We start from the raw sequence: 18,811 nt of genomic DNA, 5'->3' as shown, positions 1-18,811 counted from the left end.
TTGCTGCAAGGTAGCTCTTTCCCAACTCATGAAGTCTGTTCCACTACGTATTCTGATTTTGCATGTTTCCTCACTGGAATTGTCTCAGATTTGGTTTTGCAATTTTATCACAATGTTGTATTGCATTTTAAGGCTACATTTTTTTGCCTTTTGAAGGCAGCATTTTAGAGAACTCTGAAATGGTACCATGTTGAGGAATAAATGCAGTGCAAAATGAAGTATGTCTTTCACAAATGAGGAAGAAGAAAAAAGTTTCAGCTTTTTTTTTTTCTTTCTTTTTTTTTTTTTTCAGTGATAGCTTTTCTCGAGAGGCCTGATCAAGAATTGATTTTCCATTGAAATCAATGGGAGTCTTTCAAGCCCATTTATTACTGTGAAACAGGACTGTGGTGAACAGCAACATTAAACAACCTGTAGTGTTCCAATGAAAAAGATAATATTATATGTAGGAGAGCCTGTACATTTCTGTAAGATAAATTTTCAGGTAAATTTTCCTGACTGCAAGATAGAATGGTTTCAAGACAGAACAAAGCACACAGGTGTTCACTGCTCTTGCAGAAGACAGCTTTGCTGTCTTGACTTTGCAGCTTGTATTTGTTGACAGAATATATACAAAGAAATATTTACAACGTTTTCTATGGAAAAAGCACAGAGAAGCTACGGGTGTTTTTCTTAATAATGGAGAGAAAGAGTACAGATAAAACTTTGACTTTTATTTGGTTTGGTCTGATCTAGGGACGGACTCTGCCTGAGCATGCAATATTTATTTTTCATCGTATATAAATGGCCCTGCCCACCCACAGTGAATTCTTGGCCTCATCAGACCAGTCATTCCATCCAAATGTCCATAAAAGTTTTCAAGAAACATTTTGTTATGATCTATCTGACCTCTGTTTATGGGTATATCATACTGTATACAAGCATATATGTCAAAACCCACACTGTTAGCTAAACCATCTCAAGACCTGTTTCTTGAAACTTGTATTCTTCCATGACTGCAGCCAGAGGCTGTGCTGTGAGACATTTGGGTAACTCAAAAACTAGCGTCTGCCCTGTAGTAAAAAAGTACCTCAACACTCTGCAGAAAACGTGTGTCAGAATAGTCCCCTGGATTTCTCTTGTCTTACTGAGGTCTTTTTCAGGTGGTCCTCTCAGAAAGACAAGAGAAATTCAGGGAAACAATAAGAACAAAACTGCTTGGAGAAACACACCTTGATGCTGGAAGTTTTTTTTGTTTTGTTTTGTTTTTTAAGAAAGAGAGGCAAGTTTTTAAATGGAAATTCAGTCTAAGGAAAGATAACAATTCTGGGTTTAAATCTTTTTTAGATCTTCAGGCTCTTGTAATAAGAAAAGGGAATATTAATTTACAAGCTCTGGTATAAACCCTCTGTGGCTGCAAGTCATGAGCTGTCCCTCATTCCCTGCACTACTTTGTGCTGGCAGATTCTCAGAAGCTGTGGCACTGCTGAGCTGAACTTGGATCTTTGCATGGCAGGTAAACGCTCTGGGTAATCAGGCTAAGAAATCCAGGGATAAAAGCCTATTTGAACACATTTGAGTCAAGACAAGTGAGCACTGTTTTCTTTGTATCTCAGATTCAGTAATGGAACAAGCTTTATCTAACCAAATCAGCAACAAACCCCATTGTTTCTGACAAGAGTTTATTTGGAACTAGGTTTGACATCGCTGTTTTTAAACAAAAAGATGTTCAACACTGTGCAAGCTAAGCAGTTCTGTGTCCTGATAAACTTGGAATTATTGAGGTTCTTGATGTGCATTTTTGTTTAAGTTGTGCAATCTGTGTGAATGTAAATCACACTCTGAGATCAGCTAGTTCTCAGTCTGATCCATGGATGATGGCTTGATGCATAGAAGAAAAAACCCTCTTCTCTCCTCTCCAACCCAATGAAATGTGGTGGAGCAAGCTGTCAGGGAAAAACAGTGTAAAGGCTTTCAAAATTCGTGCTGTACCCACAAACTGAAAATGAAGAATATAGATACACTCAGTTCCTTATCATACTCTTACAGCAAGATTATAGAATGAAACAAGTGCATTGTAGACTTCAATGTTTTGCTCGTTACCTTATACAGACAGTTGCTCCATATGCAGACAATTCACTGTGCATGCCCAGACTTTGCTACAGGGCATACCTCTCATGTTGTAAACATGGAGAAAATATTTTTATCTGTAGGTGTTGTTCAAGCCAACAAGAATGTTGTTAAGGATGACCACTGTTCTGCTTATGGCAGTTGTCGTCATAAATATAAAGTCCTAGACGCAGTTACTAGTAAAACTCATTAGACTGGACAAAACTGGACCAACATCACAAAGACGAAGCAGATAAATCATGCTCAGACAATAGGGAAAATGCAGGGAAAGTACAAAAACCCACAACTTGCATGTATCTAAGCAATAATCAGAAAGGGGTCCAATAAGAAGTGGCACCCTGTGAGACAATGATGAGTACAAATCTCCCTCTTTGAGACAAAGAGAAGGAAGGAGAGGGTGGGGGAAGGTAAAGGAAATTAAAGATAAGAATGACAAAAGGGCAGGCCTGTTGGTCCTTTACTCCAATTAAGGCAATATTTTGCAGCTATACTGTTCCAAAGTTCAAGGAATTAAAGTCACTATATAGGTTTTCCCTCCTTGACAGTGTGACTTGCAGTGGGATTTGGATTCAGGGAACAGAATGATTTGGTTAAGTAGGCTTCGCTTTTGATACCCAACTTGATAGAAGCAGTCACCTTTGATTAAGGATCTTTTTAATTGCCTTTCACTAGGCTAATCTGTTAATCCACCTTTTCCTCTTTCTTTCATTTCATCCAAGCAGCCAACTAACTGAATATCTGAATCGTTTTGGGAAGGGAATTTTATCCTTGCTCCTATGGAGGCTCAGCTCTGGCCTCAGTCAGGAGAACTGGAGGTCAGCATGGCAGGGCCTTGTATCTGCAGCTTTAACTCTTCGTTGATTTGGTTTCATAGCTTTTAAACTGATGTTTATTGCATTTATGGATGTTCAGGAGGGAAGTCCTCTCAAATCCCTGATGGCATTTAATTATGGTCATAATTATAAAATGTCTCTGGTCTCTAGGGAGCAAGAAAGGATCAATAGAGTACAAGACAGCTGAAGAACAAAAAGCTCTTCTGGGTCACTGGTTATTTCTGTCCCTGTTTCCTGCCCCTGCCACCCCCCCCCCCCCAACCCCCCCGCCCACAGCTGCTATTTCTGCTGTTGGAGATACAAGGAGAAATGTTGGAAAAGAAATGTAAGAACAGTGCTTGTGACTCTTGAATTAAATGGATATTTAAAAGATATCATGACTTGCATTGGTTGTGGAAAACTATAGGAGCAGTTCTGCAGGTTCTCTTTGTGTTACGAATAATCATGTAAAAGCACCTACCTCACTGAAGATGAGGTTGTCCATTATAGTTGTGATGGTGGGTTCTAGCACAAAAATGACTTCTGCAAGCAAAGCTTTTGCTCTTCTGAAGTACTTGTAAATTGACAACTATTCTCAGTACCATAGGAATTAAATTGCAGAATTTTTCTTTGATGATTATCATTTTGTTCAGTCTTGGAGAGATTTTCTGAGCTATGACTTTCATGTCATCACATTGAGATCAGGATGTAAAGCTTATCAAAAGTCACATGCATTCAAATCTTGGGATCTGGTTCAAAATTCTGTATGTTCATTAGAACTTGCATATAACTTTGCCGTGCTTAAAGCTTAGTTTTGACTTCTGTTCTCCACATTGTTTCCTCCACTTGCCCATGACTTTTGCTGGGTAAGTTTCTTGGAAGTGAAAGTTGATAAATTCTGGATAAGAACGAGGAAAAAAAAAAAAAAGATCAGTGGAGCAACGAGCTGATGAGCTGACATCCTGCATAGGATTCTATATGAGATTGGCATACAGTTCTTTGTCCAGTGATAGCTTGAATGACTGGTCCCTCCACTGTAATGCAAAGTCAGAGAGGAAGAACATGTAGAACCATTTCTGTGCTGTACAACCAGAATAATCCAACCTTTATTGAATTATTCCATCTTTGGTATATCTCCTCTTACTCCAAAGCTCCATACTAAAGCATGGTAATAGCTGAGATTTTAAATGTACAGAAGTAAAGCTGTTCAAAAATAGAATTTTTCTCCCATGTGAGATTTCAGCATTTCAAAATTACTTTCTACTTTAAAATCAGAATGAAAGTTAAAGCTAAGGGCACTTGATTCAGTTTTGTTTCTAGCTGAAAATTTGAAATGGGAAAACTGTGCACCATCAATAAAATTGAAATAATTTGATGTATTAAAATATAAAGTTTTTTTTGGCAAATATTTCAAGATTGTTTTTAAGCTTTTTTGATCTCCTTTTGTGGCAAAATAAACATTTTTTTCACTTTCAATGTTAAATTTGATTATTTTAGAAAGCCACAAAGGTAACTCAAAATCATCATTTTCCTGTTGCCGAGTCTTTGAAACTTTATTTTATGCCCTTTGAAATTTTTCAGTCAAATTTTTTGATTTGCTTTATGCTGAAGTCAGTGCTGTGGGAATCAAAATTTTGCATGTTCTGACTTGTATGCAATTAATATTTAGCATGTATATTTCATTCTTACATGTGTTTCCATTAATTTTCATGTTGAAATCATCTGGGAGAGGGAAGGACTCTAAAAGAGAAAAATGGTTGTATGTAACTGAAAGAGATATCCAACTAGTCTGAACCTTCTTGGATTAAAAGGTGAAACTCCACTGAAGTCAATGGAGCTTTAAATATTGGCGCCAACAGAAATTTGTCCCATAGAGTGCAATCGCATTGTCACATCTTGAATGCTCTTCATTCTCATGACAGAAGTTAGTGAAGGAGTCTCTTTTCAAGCACTTACACATTTTTTTTTTCCAAAACCCATTTCCTCAGAGGGGTCAAAAGCTCTTCTTATCACCATAGGGAGCCCAGGGGAATTTTGCTGTTCTGGAGTACGGCAGGTATTCAACTGCATTAAAATGTTAACACTCTTTATTTTAACCATGCTGTGGTTTTGTCATGAATCAAAAGTGGTGGAATTTAATTATTTTTTGATTGGAAGGAGAAACATTCCAGCAGGAAAAATATCACATTAAAATCGGTTTACTTCCAACTAATCTATAAAAGAAATTCCACTAGTGAAAAAAGCCCTGTTCCTGATTGCTTTGTATCACCAGTGTGATGCTATAATACCATATTTATACTGTATTTCTGGCAATTTTTGGTATAATCTATGCAGAAAATAGATTGCAGATCTCCTCTAAAAGCCAAATGTTTTTTCCTGCTCGGCTGTATACAACAACACCGGAGTTTTCCCACCTTGCTTGTATTGCTATTTTTCCTTAAGAGCAGAGAACAATGCAATTATCTGTTATTATTTGCATGCATTACTTTAGAGCTCTGAGGCCCAGACAAGACCTCATTGTGCAAAGCACTGTGGGACTCCGCAGCCTCAAATAATCCCTGTCTGAAGAGCTTTTGGGCTGAGGCTCCCATACCCTGGCTCTAGTTGGTTGGTCTGTGGGCTGGCTGCAGACCTGGGGCCCTTGTGCACTGGCCAGAGAGTGGGCAGTCCCAGAGGTTTAATGCCTTGCCCCAGCTCACGCAGGAAATCTGTGGCCAACCCTGAAGTGGAAGCCAGATATCCTGTGTGGCAGCGCGGCCCCCTCGGCTCCTGACTTGTCCTCCCCAGTGTAATGTTGGCCTCCAGCGCAGACACGTCTGCCCGAGGAATTTTCCATTGAGTTCTGCTGTTGATGAGTTTCTTTCTCACCAATAGGTGGAAACTGACAGCCCGGTTTCTCAGGTGACACAAGGAACGGTTCTGCCATCCCAAATGAGGCAGGAAAAACATCATGCAGAACAAGGAATTTTCCATAAGAAACTGTACCATAGCAACTGACAAAGACGTTGAAGCACATTACACTTTCTCTGCTTGTTGCAACCTGTGCTTTGATGCAACAGGACATCAGAAAAGCGAAGACTTGTTTCTTTTTTTTTTTTTTTCTTATTTATTTCTTTGGCCAGGAGAGTGATTGCTTTAACTGGTGCTGCTTGATCATAATGAATTTATTGCAAAATTGTGTAACCTTTCCACATCCGTCTCCAAAGTCTGTGCCAGAGCCTGTGTTCTGGCATGTATTGTCATGCTATAGCTGGGGAGGGTGAGGGAACTACATCTGCAAACTTCCATACGAGATCACATGCTTTTGAAATTGCAGGATCACTAACCAAATAGGATGCAGAATATTTCCAACAGGCTGGCAGCTGTGCCATACATAGCATCAAAATAAAGCTGAGTCACTAAGAAGTAGTGATAAATAAGCCAGCAAAAGTTTGTCTGTTTTTTTTTTTTTTTTCTGAGCATATCCCAAATAAGATTGTCTAGGGTAACAGAAAAGAATCGCTGTACGGAAACAAGTGACATTGGTTTGGATACGGACAAACTCTTGCTGTACTAGGAACAGGATTTTATCAAAATGTTGTATGAAATTTCTAAGAGAAGTCTTTGCAGGGCAGATGTTTGGCTTGTTCCTGAGCAGCTGTAACAGGCTGTTCAGGATGAACAAATCTAAATTAACAGGGCCTAAAATGCCTAAGTGCAAAAACGGGAGGAAATTTGATTAGTACTACTAATAAGCTGAGGTCTGAACATTCCCTTTCTTTTGAGTTAGAGCAGTCTAGTCATCTTCCTTCTCTTTTTTCAGAGTTTATGCTTCACTGTGCCCATACTTAGTCTCTCAGTTGTGCCCATGAGCAATTCAGGCTTGCACTTCTCACTGGAGACAATAAACTCCATGATGTGAATGATCCTCCTCTCTACTGTATATGCAGATACAAATTACTGGGTGGAAGCTGCATCATGCAGCAAATTTGTTATGTATGTACTGTCTTTACATTCATGTTCCTACCTGTCCAATTAGAAGGATGGTGTTTCTGAGGCAAGATGTACCTATTTTCTGTGAGAGTGCATGCTTCAGGTTCCCCTTGATGGCAGTGGCAAGCCTGTCATTGATTTGAGCAAGTTGAATAGGAGTCCTGTAGAGCTGGGCTTGAACTAAAAACTGTGAACTGAAGCAGAAGTCATTATGGCTGTTCTTAACTACAGCTTTCACCATGGCCCATATGTGAAATCACAGTACTTTGTGCAATAGCAGGGATAATGCAGGTTCTCTAACCACTTGCCCCCAGCTATTGCAACTAATTTACAACTGGGCTAATTATAATCAAAAATACTTTTTAAAATGCTCTGGATTTAAAAATATTTTTTTTCCCAATGGTAGTATTTGGATGCTTAGCCAGAATAGCCCTTAGTAAGATGCAACTTGCCATTTTCCCTGATCTACACAACTGGCATTTCTGATGCCTGTTTGGCACAATATGAAGGAAAAGCATTTCAGTAGCTCCTGTTCAGAAATCTTGATTTGTTTACATTTATGAAGGTGTGGAAAGGAAGCAGCATCAAGTAGTTTTGAAGTGCTGGTTGTGGTATGTTAATCCCTGAGGGCCTGTTTATTTTTATGTGGGATAGCACATAAAAGACTAAACTAACGACATACAGACTGGAGTAAGCAAGGAATTAGGGCAGTTAACTGAGCAGCAGACATCACATATTTTCTTCCATTCATGGTGTGTCATTTGTTTCTGTTGTTCTTCTTTTGGTTTTCTTTTGTTTTGTTTTTAATTAGAGGGTGTTGTGGGTTTCTTAATTGCTTTCTTCAGCAGCTTCTCTTTGTGACTGTTAATCTAGAATGATCCACTGAGTTTCCCAGTTTCCATTTTGTGGGTGAAAGCAGGATTAATTTCATGGCATAAAAGGTAACAATGAAGACGGTGGAAGGGAAATAGAGCTGTTGTAAAATCCTTTTTATGAATGTATTTTTTTTCAGTTGCTCTTATTTTTGACTATGTTTTAATATACTTAAACTATAAGGAGGTCAAATGCACATCTGAAGAGTCTTTTCTTCAGATTTGGAAATTAAGATGGCAGTGAGGAGTTTGGACCGTTGTTTTCAAAATACACCAGATAAGATCTTTGATGAATGTAAAGCACTTTATAGCTTTGTGACACAGCCCAAATAGAAAGCAATTAATCTTAAAAACAAACAAAAAGAGTCAACAAACAAACAAAGACCTATTACAAGACATCTAGACAATTCTGGCCTTATTTTCTAGATGAGGAAAACAGTGATGAAGGGATTCACTCAGAAGGAGCATCATAAAAGTTGTTTGTTGAAGTCCTGATGACAAATACCTTTCCATCTCTGTGTGTCTGTCTAGGTCTCAGAAGTAAACAATGTTGCCTCTCTGTAGTTTCTCTGTAAGGGAAAATGCAAATCAGTATGGTTATTTTTGCAGTTAGAGCTTGTTATATTTTTGGAACATGTGGCTGAATTCTCATAATGAAGAGAGAGTTAAAAGGGAAGAATAAATGTGACAGAAGCAATGGTGAAAACACCATACTTTCCCTGTAAGTTCGTTGTGAGCTGTATAAGGGAAAATGCTGGAAAAACTACCCACTAAATCTTGGAAGTGGTTTATACCTGATCATGTTAGCTTCTGACCCTTCCTCTTTTCTCTAAAATTCTGACCAGAAGGGCAGACTAGAAAGACAGTATCCTGGAAATTGCATTTGGACCATTTTGTGGATTCTGGACTACCAAAAGGCAAAGTAGCTTTAACTGGCTTAACACCAAGTCCTTCTTAAAAGCAAAACCTTATTCAGCCTCCTCCTGGAGGTTGTCTCGCAAGAGGCAATAGTTAATCAACAGTGGTTGTGAACTAGTCTGTTAATGTACCCTGGTGACATCTCATCTACAGGGCTGAGCAGTAACTCACGCCTCTCAGTGTTTTATTTTAGTACAGACAGCATGATAACGACGGACAACACCTGTTTCCTTAGCTGCAAGTGCCAGTTCTGAGCAACTAGAGAGAAAAATCCAGCTGTTTGACTAGTGACAGTGAAAACGATGGTAATTTTTAATACTTCCTTTAGTGAAAAGCATGTGGGGTATTCTGCCATTACAGCTGAACAAATGTAGCAGCCATTTTTGTTGGTTACTGCTGCTCAAAATGTTTTCCGAGTAAATGAATATGTAGGCAGCTGGCACTTACTGCTCAGTGAGAGAACATGAAATTCAGAAGGAACAGGAGAAAAAAAAACAAAAACCCCAAACAAACAAACAAACAAACAAAAAAACAAATAAAAAAACACACCACAACACTACATTTTTCCTATCTTCTTCCTGTGCAGACTACAGTTTCTTTAAACTGTGCTCTAATATTGTGGTGTATGGTAGTTGAAATAAAACAGACTTGTTTTTCTTTTTTTTTTTTCTTTTTTTTTTTAAAAAAAGCAATAGTCACATAGATGCTAAGTGAGAAAAGAACTTCTCTGGCCAAAACATTTTTTGTTTCTAGCAGAGGCCCACGGAATTAACATTTGCATTCACTTCAGCATACAAGTATTGCAGAAGATTCAACTGTAAGTACTTTCCAAGAATAAAGAGTACAGGGGGAAAAGAGTGTTTGATTTATGGTGACACGTATTCAGCTTTTATAGAATATCACGCATGTGTACTACCTATCATCGCAAAATTAACCGGTACTAATTGGTCAGCATTGCCAACTCAGTCTGCTTATGAGTGTAACACTCTTCCTTAGGTCATGTTCATTATACTGACATAATGTGTCAGATCCTGAATAAAGTTCATTCAGCCATTTCTGCTGTTCTTCTTCTTGTTTCCCCTGCTATGTATGTGTGCTGCCATCAGCAAAAGTTCACATCTCTGCAAAGGCTGGGTCTGTGTGTTTTGGGAAATACACGTCTCGGGTATCTGCCCAGTGGCTACTTCTCCAGCAACAGTGGGTTGTGGGAGGGCATCCTTCAATTGAATCTCGCCTGGTGTTTTCCTCTTTCTTGGAAACTGACTGGAACAAAATGTTCAAAGCTCTTTCTTCCTCCCTTTCCTCTTTTTTTTTTCTTTTTCTTTTTCTTTTTCTTTTTCTTTTTCTTTTTCTTTTTCTTTTTCTTTTTCTTTTTCTTTTTCTTTTTCTTTTTCTTTTTCTTTTTCTTTTTCTTTTTCTTTTTCTTTTTCTTTTTCTTTTTCTTTTTCTTTTTCTTTTTCTTTTTCTTTTTCTTTTTCTTTTTCTTTTTCTTTTTCTTTTTCTTTCTCTTTTCCTTTTTCTTTTTCTTTTTCTTTTTCTTTTTCTTTTTCTTTTTCTTTTTCTTTTTCTTTTTCTTTTTCTTTTTCTTTTTCTTTTTCTTTTTCTTTTTCTTTTTCTTTTTCTTTTTCTTTTTCTTTTTCTTTTTCTTTTTCTTTTTCTTTTTCTTTTTCTTTTTCTTTTTCTTTTTTTTTTCTTCTTCTCCTCCCTCTTGATGCATGGAAGTAAAAAACAGAAAAAGGCTGTAACTGAGTTCATTATTGTGTGATAAATCAGCCAGTAAACTTCTATGCATTTTGCTGCATTTGGGCAGCTCTTGTTCCTTAGTGACAGCTGCTTGGCTCAGCACACTGTAATTATCAACTCAAAAACAAGATGCTTTTAGGTGCTGAAAGCATAATGGCAGAGAGTGAACTTGTCCTCAGCCTCGTCATGGGCCACAGCTTTGAAAGATCCCATTTAGTGGATGTTTGAGTGTGTTGTTGCTGTTGGTACTGGGGCTCTGACAGTTCATTAACATACTAGATCCTTTAGGAAGCTGTTGTTACCCTAAAGGAGTACAGGTCTTTGTTTTTCATTAGCTTCTGATGTATCACATAGTTGCTGTTTGGTTATTGCATCTGTGTTCATTTTCTGTCTCTAAAATAAAGTTTCATTGATATGTGGGAGGGAATGTATACAATTTTGTCAAAATTTACAGAGTTCTTATTTAAGCAGCTGTCTGAAGGGAACTTTGCTGAGAAGCCAACCTGTTGGCTGTAGTGAAACTGTGGCACTCACTGCTCCTATTTTATGTCCCCTACCTATTTGTGATTGGATTACTGGCTGGACGGAGGGGACGCGTTCTGACTGGATGACTGGTGCCTGTCTGTCTGCAGCTACAGGGATGTGCAGAGCGTAAGACTGCCTCGGATCTGCTAACAGGGCAATGGGTTCTACGTTGGGCAGGCTGTTTGCAAGAGGCTGTGTAGAGGAGACTTTGCTCCCTCATCAAACTTATTTTAACAAAGAAGGAGGACTCTTTCTTATTTGTCTGAAATGTAGTAAAATGTTATTTCAGCTGACAGATAACAATATCCGGAGCTCAAGTGAATGGAAGAAGACTTCTCATATTCTCTGCTGGACCTGTTAGTTAGATTTGCTAGTTTTCATATTACAAGAAAATAACATGCAGATCCAAGAGGGGAGAAAAGAAAATATGACTTTTTTTTTTTTTTTCAAGAGAAATTATCTGGGAAATCTTAGTGTTCCCAGTGTCAAGACATCTTTTCTTTTCTCACTGTAACCATGAGGCAGGTTGAGTTTTCCACCAGGACAATTAGAATAGGCACCTATCCTACTGCTATTGAAAGAGGTTTTGAAGTGTTTTCACATCCTGCTGGGCTATTGTTTAGTGTAATTTGCAGAGTAGTTCCAAGTAGGAGCACCACTGTCAATTTTAGCAAAGCTTAATGCAAGAGGCATGCCACAGTCTTATTCTTATCCATCCTAAGGATTTGGAGAGGTTTTCAGACCCTGGAAAATGATGAGACATCATACAGGCTGTAAAAACCTCATGACTTCTACATACAGAATGGTTGTGTTGTTGTCATACAATGAAAATGCACTTTACAGTCTCAGCCTTTCAGAGGATACAAAATGGAGGAGCCAGGTAAGCAGAGGAGATAGCATATGGTCTATGGTAGGTAGGTCTTGTAATTCTGAAAAATGAAACATGCTGCATTTGCATGGAAACAGAGCACTATTTTTTCCCATTTAGTGTGCAACAAGACAAAAGAAATGTGATATTTTCTTTGCAGTTGTTGAGGACCTGATCCTGAAAAACCCTAAGCACGTTCTGTCTTGTAAACCCTTGGTGACTTCATTTGGGAATTTGTAGGGCTTTTGTTTGAAGCTATTTCAATGTAATAATCTTTTGACTGTTTAGTGGCTGTAGCAGAGCTGTCTGGCATAGCCCAGCAGTAAAGATAAATGTTCTGGGTGTACTATGCATGTATACACTGCTAGCTACAAGTGCCTTTGTTATCAGTAAGCACTGGGATCCTGAAACTGTAACAGAGGCCAAGGAGAGAAAGCTATTTGGGGAGTAATCCTTTGTAGATGGCACACCCCAGCAAAGAGGAGTACCAGCTTGTCAGTGAAAGAAAGCAGAACAACAAATGCCTCACCAGGGAAGGAGAAGAACCACTGAAGGACAAAACATCTGTAAGAGGAAATAACTTCTCTTCCAGCTCTGTTCAGCTTTTAAGATGGTTCTACTCATCTCACCCATTCTGCGGGGTTTTCAGGCAGTATAATTTCTTTTCCTGATTTCTTTTCCTTCTAAAATAAGAAGAGAAAAAGTAAAGCAGAGAAGCCTACATCAAGAATGGGTCATCTTCTTTTAACTGCACCTCTATATCCACTTAGGCAAAGCTTGAATATGGCTCAGTCTCTGAATGTATGATGTTTCTTTCAGGTCCTACTTCTCAGACTGGCATCCTGGGATGCTTTTCAGACTATGCTGGTTTCTGAAAAAAGGTAGAAAAAGAGTTAATGCTCTGAAGGCAGAATGTTTATTAGCCCTTCTCCCCTGCAAGCATCTAGGGATATTCTTCCATGTTAATTCCCCATCCTTTCCTGAGTCCTTCTGTTTCTGTGGCACAGAAGATCCATAAAGATTAGTGTCATGCTGAGGGAAAGGATTTCCTGGTCTGAGCTAAGAGAAGGGTGGTGGTGGTGACATCATTGTTTCCAGTTTACTTAGACATATAAGACGGACCAGATTTGCCATAATAAAATAATATTAGCAGATGTTTTATACTGCAACTCATGCACAAAGCCTTCAAGTTTTGTACTCAGTAACCATGTGGAAGAAGTGCATGGAGATTGGCACTTACAAATTAAGTGTATGCACATCTGCAAAGGCAAAGTTTGGTCAAAAATGCAACACAGCTTTCTGCTTAAAGCTGATTTGCAGCACAGTGCTGAAAAAACTGTTGGTAAGCAGGAAGCAGCATACAGAGAAAAAACAAAGTGAATAATATCTACTGTCTACTTTGAATGTAGTCAGCTAAATTCAGCTTTCAGTTATTCTGATATATCCCCATTTTTTTTTTTAGCACATTACAGGACAAGTACATATTTAGGACATATTTATCATTGAAATCAAAAACAATTTCAGATTACTAAGGCTTGAGGGCCTTGTTTGTGTATGCAAGGTAAAACTAATGCCTGGAAAAATTCATTCAACTTCATAATTCTTGTTTTCCTGTTGGGTGAAATTAGCTCATAAAACTCATGTATTTAAAACTATGTTAGCATTGTTATTATAACTTATTATGAAGTAGTTTTTGTTTGATTATAAGGATGTAATTGAGAGTGGCAATATGCCTATCTGTAGGACACTGAGAAGACCTTGGCCAAACAAGAAAATAAGATCTTGACCACAAATCACATATAAACCCGCAAAATCCAGCAAACCCTTGAGTTTCAGCCAGAGAAGGGCCATGTCAGTTAAAACAAAGTGAGTTTTCAGTGCACAAGATCTGTGGTGCCCCAGCTGCCCTGGGAAGGACTGTTGCCAGGGCACATTCCCAGGAGCTGCAGTGCTGTATCACAAAGGGAAACCTAATTCCCCATCAAGACAATGGAAGCTCTGGAGTTTAAAGTAGAGATCCTGTGAGGATTTAAGTTGTAAACAAAGCAAATGAAAGGCAAAGCTACGGAAGTCACAGATTTATCGGGTTTATCACCAGATGTAGCTCTTGGCAGCTGGGAAGTCCCTGGGAATTATGCCATTCTGGTGAGTACTTATTTTTAATAAAACACCTCCAGTTCTTCTTTCAGGAAGACCTAGGCCCATGGAGGTGCCTTCTTCAGCTTGTCCATTAAACATCTCCTTCAGGGCCCCTTGTATAGTGTGATGCCTGTGAAAAAGCAGAGAAGTCACTGATATATTAATTCAGAATTGATTCAGAAGCCATACTTGTACTGATAACGTGAAAAGGCCCGAGTGTCTCTCTGACCTAGTAGTTCTTTTGTGGATCCTTTGTGTCCTGTCTTCCATATCCTGTACCAGCACCTCTGATTTGGAGTAGAATACCCGAGGAGCAGGTTTTCTGTTGGCTTATTTTAATCCAGTGAAAGAGGTGTCTCAAGTGTGCACTATAACCTGAAAACAGACTGCTTCCTTATGTGCACTTATAAGAACAGGGCACCAGTCTTGCATGAGGATTTGTTGCTGCTCTATGGTAAAAGTTAAACAACAGTATCACTACACAAAAATTTATATAGAATAATAAGTAATAAATGTTGTATGGGATGAACACATCAAATAATCAGAAATATACTCTCAGAATTGAGCTGACCTATTTCTGCATCCAGGCAACTCTGAAAGCAAGTTTTGTTAACGTTGTGCGATTTATTTGTTTCTATAAAGTTGGTGGGTTTTGTTGCTGCCATATTATTGCCGTGTTAGAGACAGTATATCTTAGTGTGCCAGAATTTCTACTCTGTCAGTAGCATGCAGGACTGTAGAGCTGCTGCCACTGATGCTACTGCAGAATTTGAAGGTCATTGGGCTAGACTTGCTGTCTGCTGTTTGTAGTGATTTTGTATCCTCCTGCTATGTGATTCTCTCTGAAATTCCACCTTACCTTTTATGTGAATGACAAATGCTGTACAAATTTGGTATACTATCTGAGCAATCACTCAGCCATTTACACCTGTTTTTTTTCTAGCAAGATCTTAGAAATAGCTGAGTCTTAGTGATTGCAAGAGAAATAATGGAAGAAGATAATGAAGAAACTTTGCAAAATGTCTTTCTGTGACAACTCATGTCACATCATAAGCTGAGTCTTACCTGCTGCTGCTTTTTCTTATGCAACTGTAAATTTGTCTATAATATTACCTTGTCTGCTTATTTGACATCTTGAAGATCCTCATCCTCTTCTCTAGACTCCTGGTAAAACACATTTCATCAGAATCTTCCACATGTGTACCACTAGCAAAATTTTGAACAGTATCCTGGAAAGGAGAATTAGAAGATAATTTAAGTGGGTATGCAACACAACAGAGTCTTTTAGTGTTGGCAGTTCAGTGAGCAGTAAGGATGGAGCTTGATTGCTGTGGCTCTTACTGTCCATCAGACAGGAAGTCCCTGTGATTTAGCCTCTCTGTAAGTACAGAGATTTCTCCTGTGCTCTGTTGTTTCCATAAGGTATGTGAGAACATAACTGAAACTTGCAGCATTTGTAATACTGTAATTGGGTAAGGTGTTCACATGGTGAGACACTCATGAATGCCACGTGTTCATGTGTATGTATGTAAATTTTGTGCTTTTTAGTAAAACTAGCCTTAAAAGGATTAGTGTGATCTTTGGATGTGCAGGGGTATAGGGAGCTGATTCTATGCTTATATCACAACCTGGGGTAGAGAGTGATGTGACTTCCAGTTGGGAAAAACAACTGGAAACAACTACATTTTTTAAAGGATATTGAATATTTTTCCACAGAAGAGACACAAAAAGTGACAGGCAAACTAGACAAAATGCTTACCTGCAATGAGCTTCCATGGCTTTGCTTTACCGATAGCAAGAATGACGTAGATTATGTGTATTTTGCACCAGACCTTAAAAGGGTGCTTGAGCTAGCAGAGGAAATCTACTAAAACCCAAGGAAGAAAGATGCAAGCCAGACAAGCTAAAAATTAAAAGAGAAAAGAAGAAAGCCTGCAGTTTTATTAGCAATGAAAATGATTACACATTAGGGCAAGAGAATAGCTCAGACTTCCAAATAAAGACTGACACAGCTCCTTTCAGGAGGTATTTTCCTGCCAAGCACAAGTCATTTAAATCAGTATTATGCTCCATGCTGTGCAGAAGGTTATCTTAGATGGTGTAATGGTCACATGTCGTGGTAAAATGTTCAGATGTATTGTTTGTGACCAAGGGGGAAACACTTTCACTCGGTCACAGCGTTTTATTTTTTAATTACGTGCAGAAACTCTAATAATTTGTGCTTCTGAGTGTCCTGCTGTCCATGCCCAAAATCAGTCACATCCAGCTCAGTGAATACAATGTGGTGAGGTGATCCTGAGCTGCCTGTTTTTCTTGGAACCCATTCCAGAATGTGGAGTGATCCCCTTTGTTCAGCCTCACCATCAAAGGTAGGTTACCTTCGAGTGAAATCCCATGCCTGCAGATAGTGTTTACAGGATAAGGCCTCAATGCATCACTGACAATGTGACATGCTGTTCGTTAGTGTATGAAATACTGTCAGTCCAGCTGTCTTGCTGCAGGGCCTCTGGGATCACAAGATGAGAAGAAAATCCTTTTCTGCAGTCCACTTTCTTGTTGCCAGCCTGTTCCCTGCAGTCATCCAGAAGAGCCCTGTGCTTCTACAGGCAGGGTTTTCATGGATATTATTCAACACCACAGCTTCTATTCAGCATTTACCCTTGTTTAGTTTGCTCAGTCTCACTTCATATTTTAGGTTTCATTTTTCTCTTAAGTGTTTCAACTTGACTTAGCTCTTAGCTTAATGTAACGTATTTTTTACAGTAATCAAACAAGATCTTTTAAACCAGGGATGACATGCTTTTAAAAGCACAAATGGCAGCTCAAGGGCAATCACCATTTAGAGTCAAAAGGAGGAAAATACATAACCACCCTTTGAATATTTGTGTATCTTTGCCTGTAAGACAACGTTATGAGACCACTTCTTTGGTAATTCAGTTATGCCACCTCTTTGGCCAAATTATGCTTTGTTTCTTCGATGTAAATCCAGGATAATCTCTTGGACTTCTACAGAGTTAATTGGCTTTATCCTGATATTAACTGAAAGCAGATTTTGACTTGCATTTTTCAGTGTATCTCCTGCTGGAATCTCCTCCTACTGAATATGGTGTCAGTATGGTGTCAGGGGCCCTGAGTGTGCCAAACGGATTTTTTCCTTAGCTCATATTTCTGTCACATCATATGTGTTTGATTTACTTACATTGTTCTTGTATTTAATCTGAATGTATTTAGTCACATTTACTGTCATTTTTTATTTGTTTAGCAACTCTGCTCAGCTTAGAAAGGTAACAGGGATGGATAGAGCATAACAAGTTGCAAATATACTCTGTGCAGAGCTCTTCTGTGGCTTGCAGTGTTTTGCTTTTGACAGTTTGGTATGGGACAGGTTGTTTATTCAAATGCTTGATTTATATCAGAGCATGTAGCAGCAGCTGTAAGTATACTATAGGGAAATACTTGATACACGTTTTATTTATTTTTACACCATTGTTTGTGCAATCCTCCAGGAACATGGTAAAAAGTCTTCTTACTTCCAGGGCACACATCAATAGTGTTTGGTGTTCAGAGTGAAGAGGACCCAATCAGTGCTCAGGAAGTTGGCTGTGGTCACTGCCAAGTCTCTGGTAGCAGCAATGACAGCAAAGTGAAAGCCCCCCCCTTTAGATGTGGGGTTTGCTGACTCCAATAGGGCAGGACTTCAGCCCTGTTCTCTGCTACAAAAGCTGATGGGGTTTGTGGGCATTTTAAGGTGATGATGCTGGTACCAGGGAGCTGAATGTCTCTGCTCTTGGTCTCACACAGCGTCCAGGCAGCCATCACCTCAGGCTCAGCAGGCCCGGTATGATGGTGACTGGATCCCCTCGGAGCAGCCAGGCATAGGCACGGCTGCCCAAGGGCCTTGCAATCTCCAGGTGGGCAAAAGGGGCCTGGGTGTGGGGAAAGAGCCAAGCAATTGTTGCACTGCTTCAGCACCAGGCTCCCATCATGCGTGCCCACTGCTGCAACGTGTACTCATGTGCTCTCGGGTGTCCTCCACAGCTGGGGGTGTGGGATGTGGGGATTTCCCTCTCACAGACTGTGGGCCCACTCTCCAAACGCTGGCGATAGCAGTGGGGACAAGCACTGTCCTTTTGTCCCACTGCTGATGTTAGCAGGACTCCATTTTCCACCCCCTAGTAATGGGGGTAAGGTAGTTTCTAAGTTAATGGTCACTCGGTTTGGAACAAGCGTGTGGCCAAGCATGGAGCCAGGGGGTGGGCTGTGTCTGAATATATCCCAGATTGCTGACAGGGTTCAGCCCTGGTCCCTGCAGCTAAGTGGTCCAGTGGAGATTTGTATCTTGGCAGAAGGCAGCCTGATGCCTACGCACCGCTATTTAGCCTATTGCATTTCAGATTTAAGTTGCAAATAGGCTCTGTCTGAGCAGGATTGAATTTCAGTGTTTGCAAAAGCAGCTAAATGCTCTTAGGTTAAATGTGCCAGTAGATACTGGCTGTTTTGTACAATTTCAGCAACACAAGCAGTCCACCCTGTCGAGTTGGCCAGTTAAACTGACCTTGCAGCTGCTTCATTTAGGTAGAACATTGCAAATTGATGGTGCATTGTACAAAATTTGGTATAGTCTTTTAAATATTAAATCTTTTAATGGAAGCTTGCACTGAAAGGAGAACATAAAATGAGATGAACAAAAATGCTCAAAGATTTTAATGTCTGAATCAATTGTTTCTGGGCAGCAATTCAGCTAAGTCTCTGTCCATGACACTGACTAAAGCCTTTGTCCATCTTTTATTTCTTTTACTTCAGAGCAATATTGTAAATCATGTTTGTAAGAATGAAATTTCTATCTTAAGGTA

At 39.2% G+C, this 18,811-nt stretch overlaps 1 protein-coding gene across 2 annotated transcripts in view; it reads left to right on the top strand.

The window, feature by feature from the left end:
- The window catches only part of NTRK2 (neurotrophic receptor tyrosine kinase 2), a 202,575-nt gene that overhangs the window by 131,177 nt on the left and 52,587 nt on the right, over window positions 1-18,811 (top strand). The window lies entirely within an intron of this gene.

This window comes from Anser anser, assembly GCF_964211835.1.
Source record: "Anser anser genome assembly, chromosome: Z".
In the NCBI taxonomy this organism is placed as follows: domain Eukaryota; kingdom Metazoa; phylum Chordata; class Aves; order Anseriformes; family Anatidae; genus Anser; species Anser anser.
This window is presented reverse-complemented; position numbering and strand designations above follow the sequence as displayed.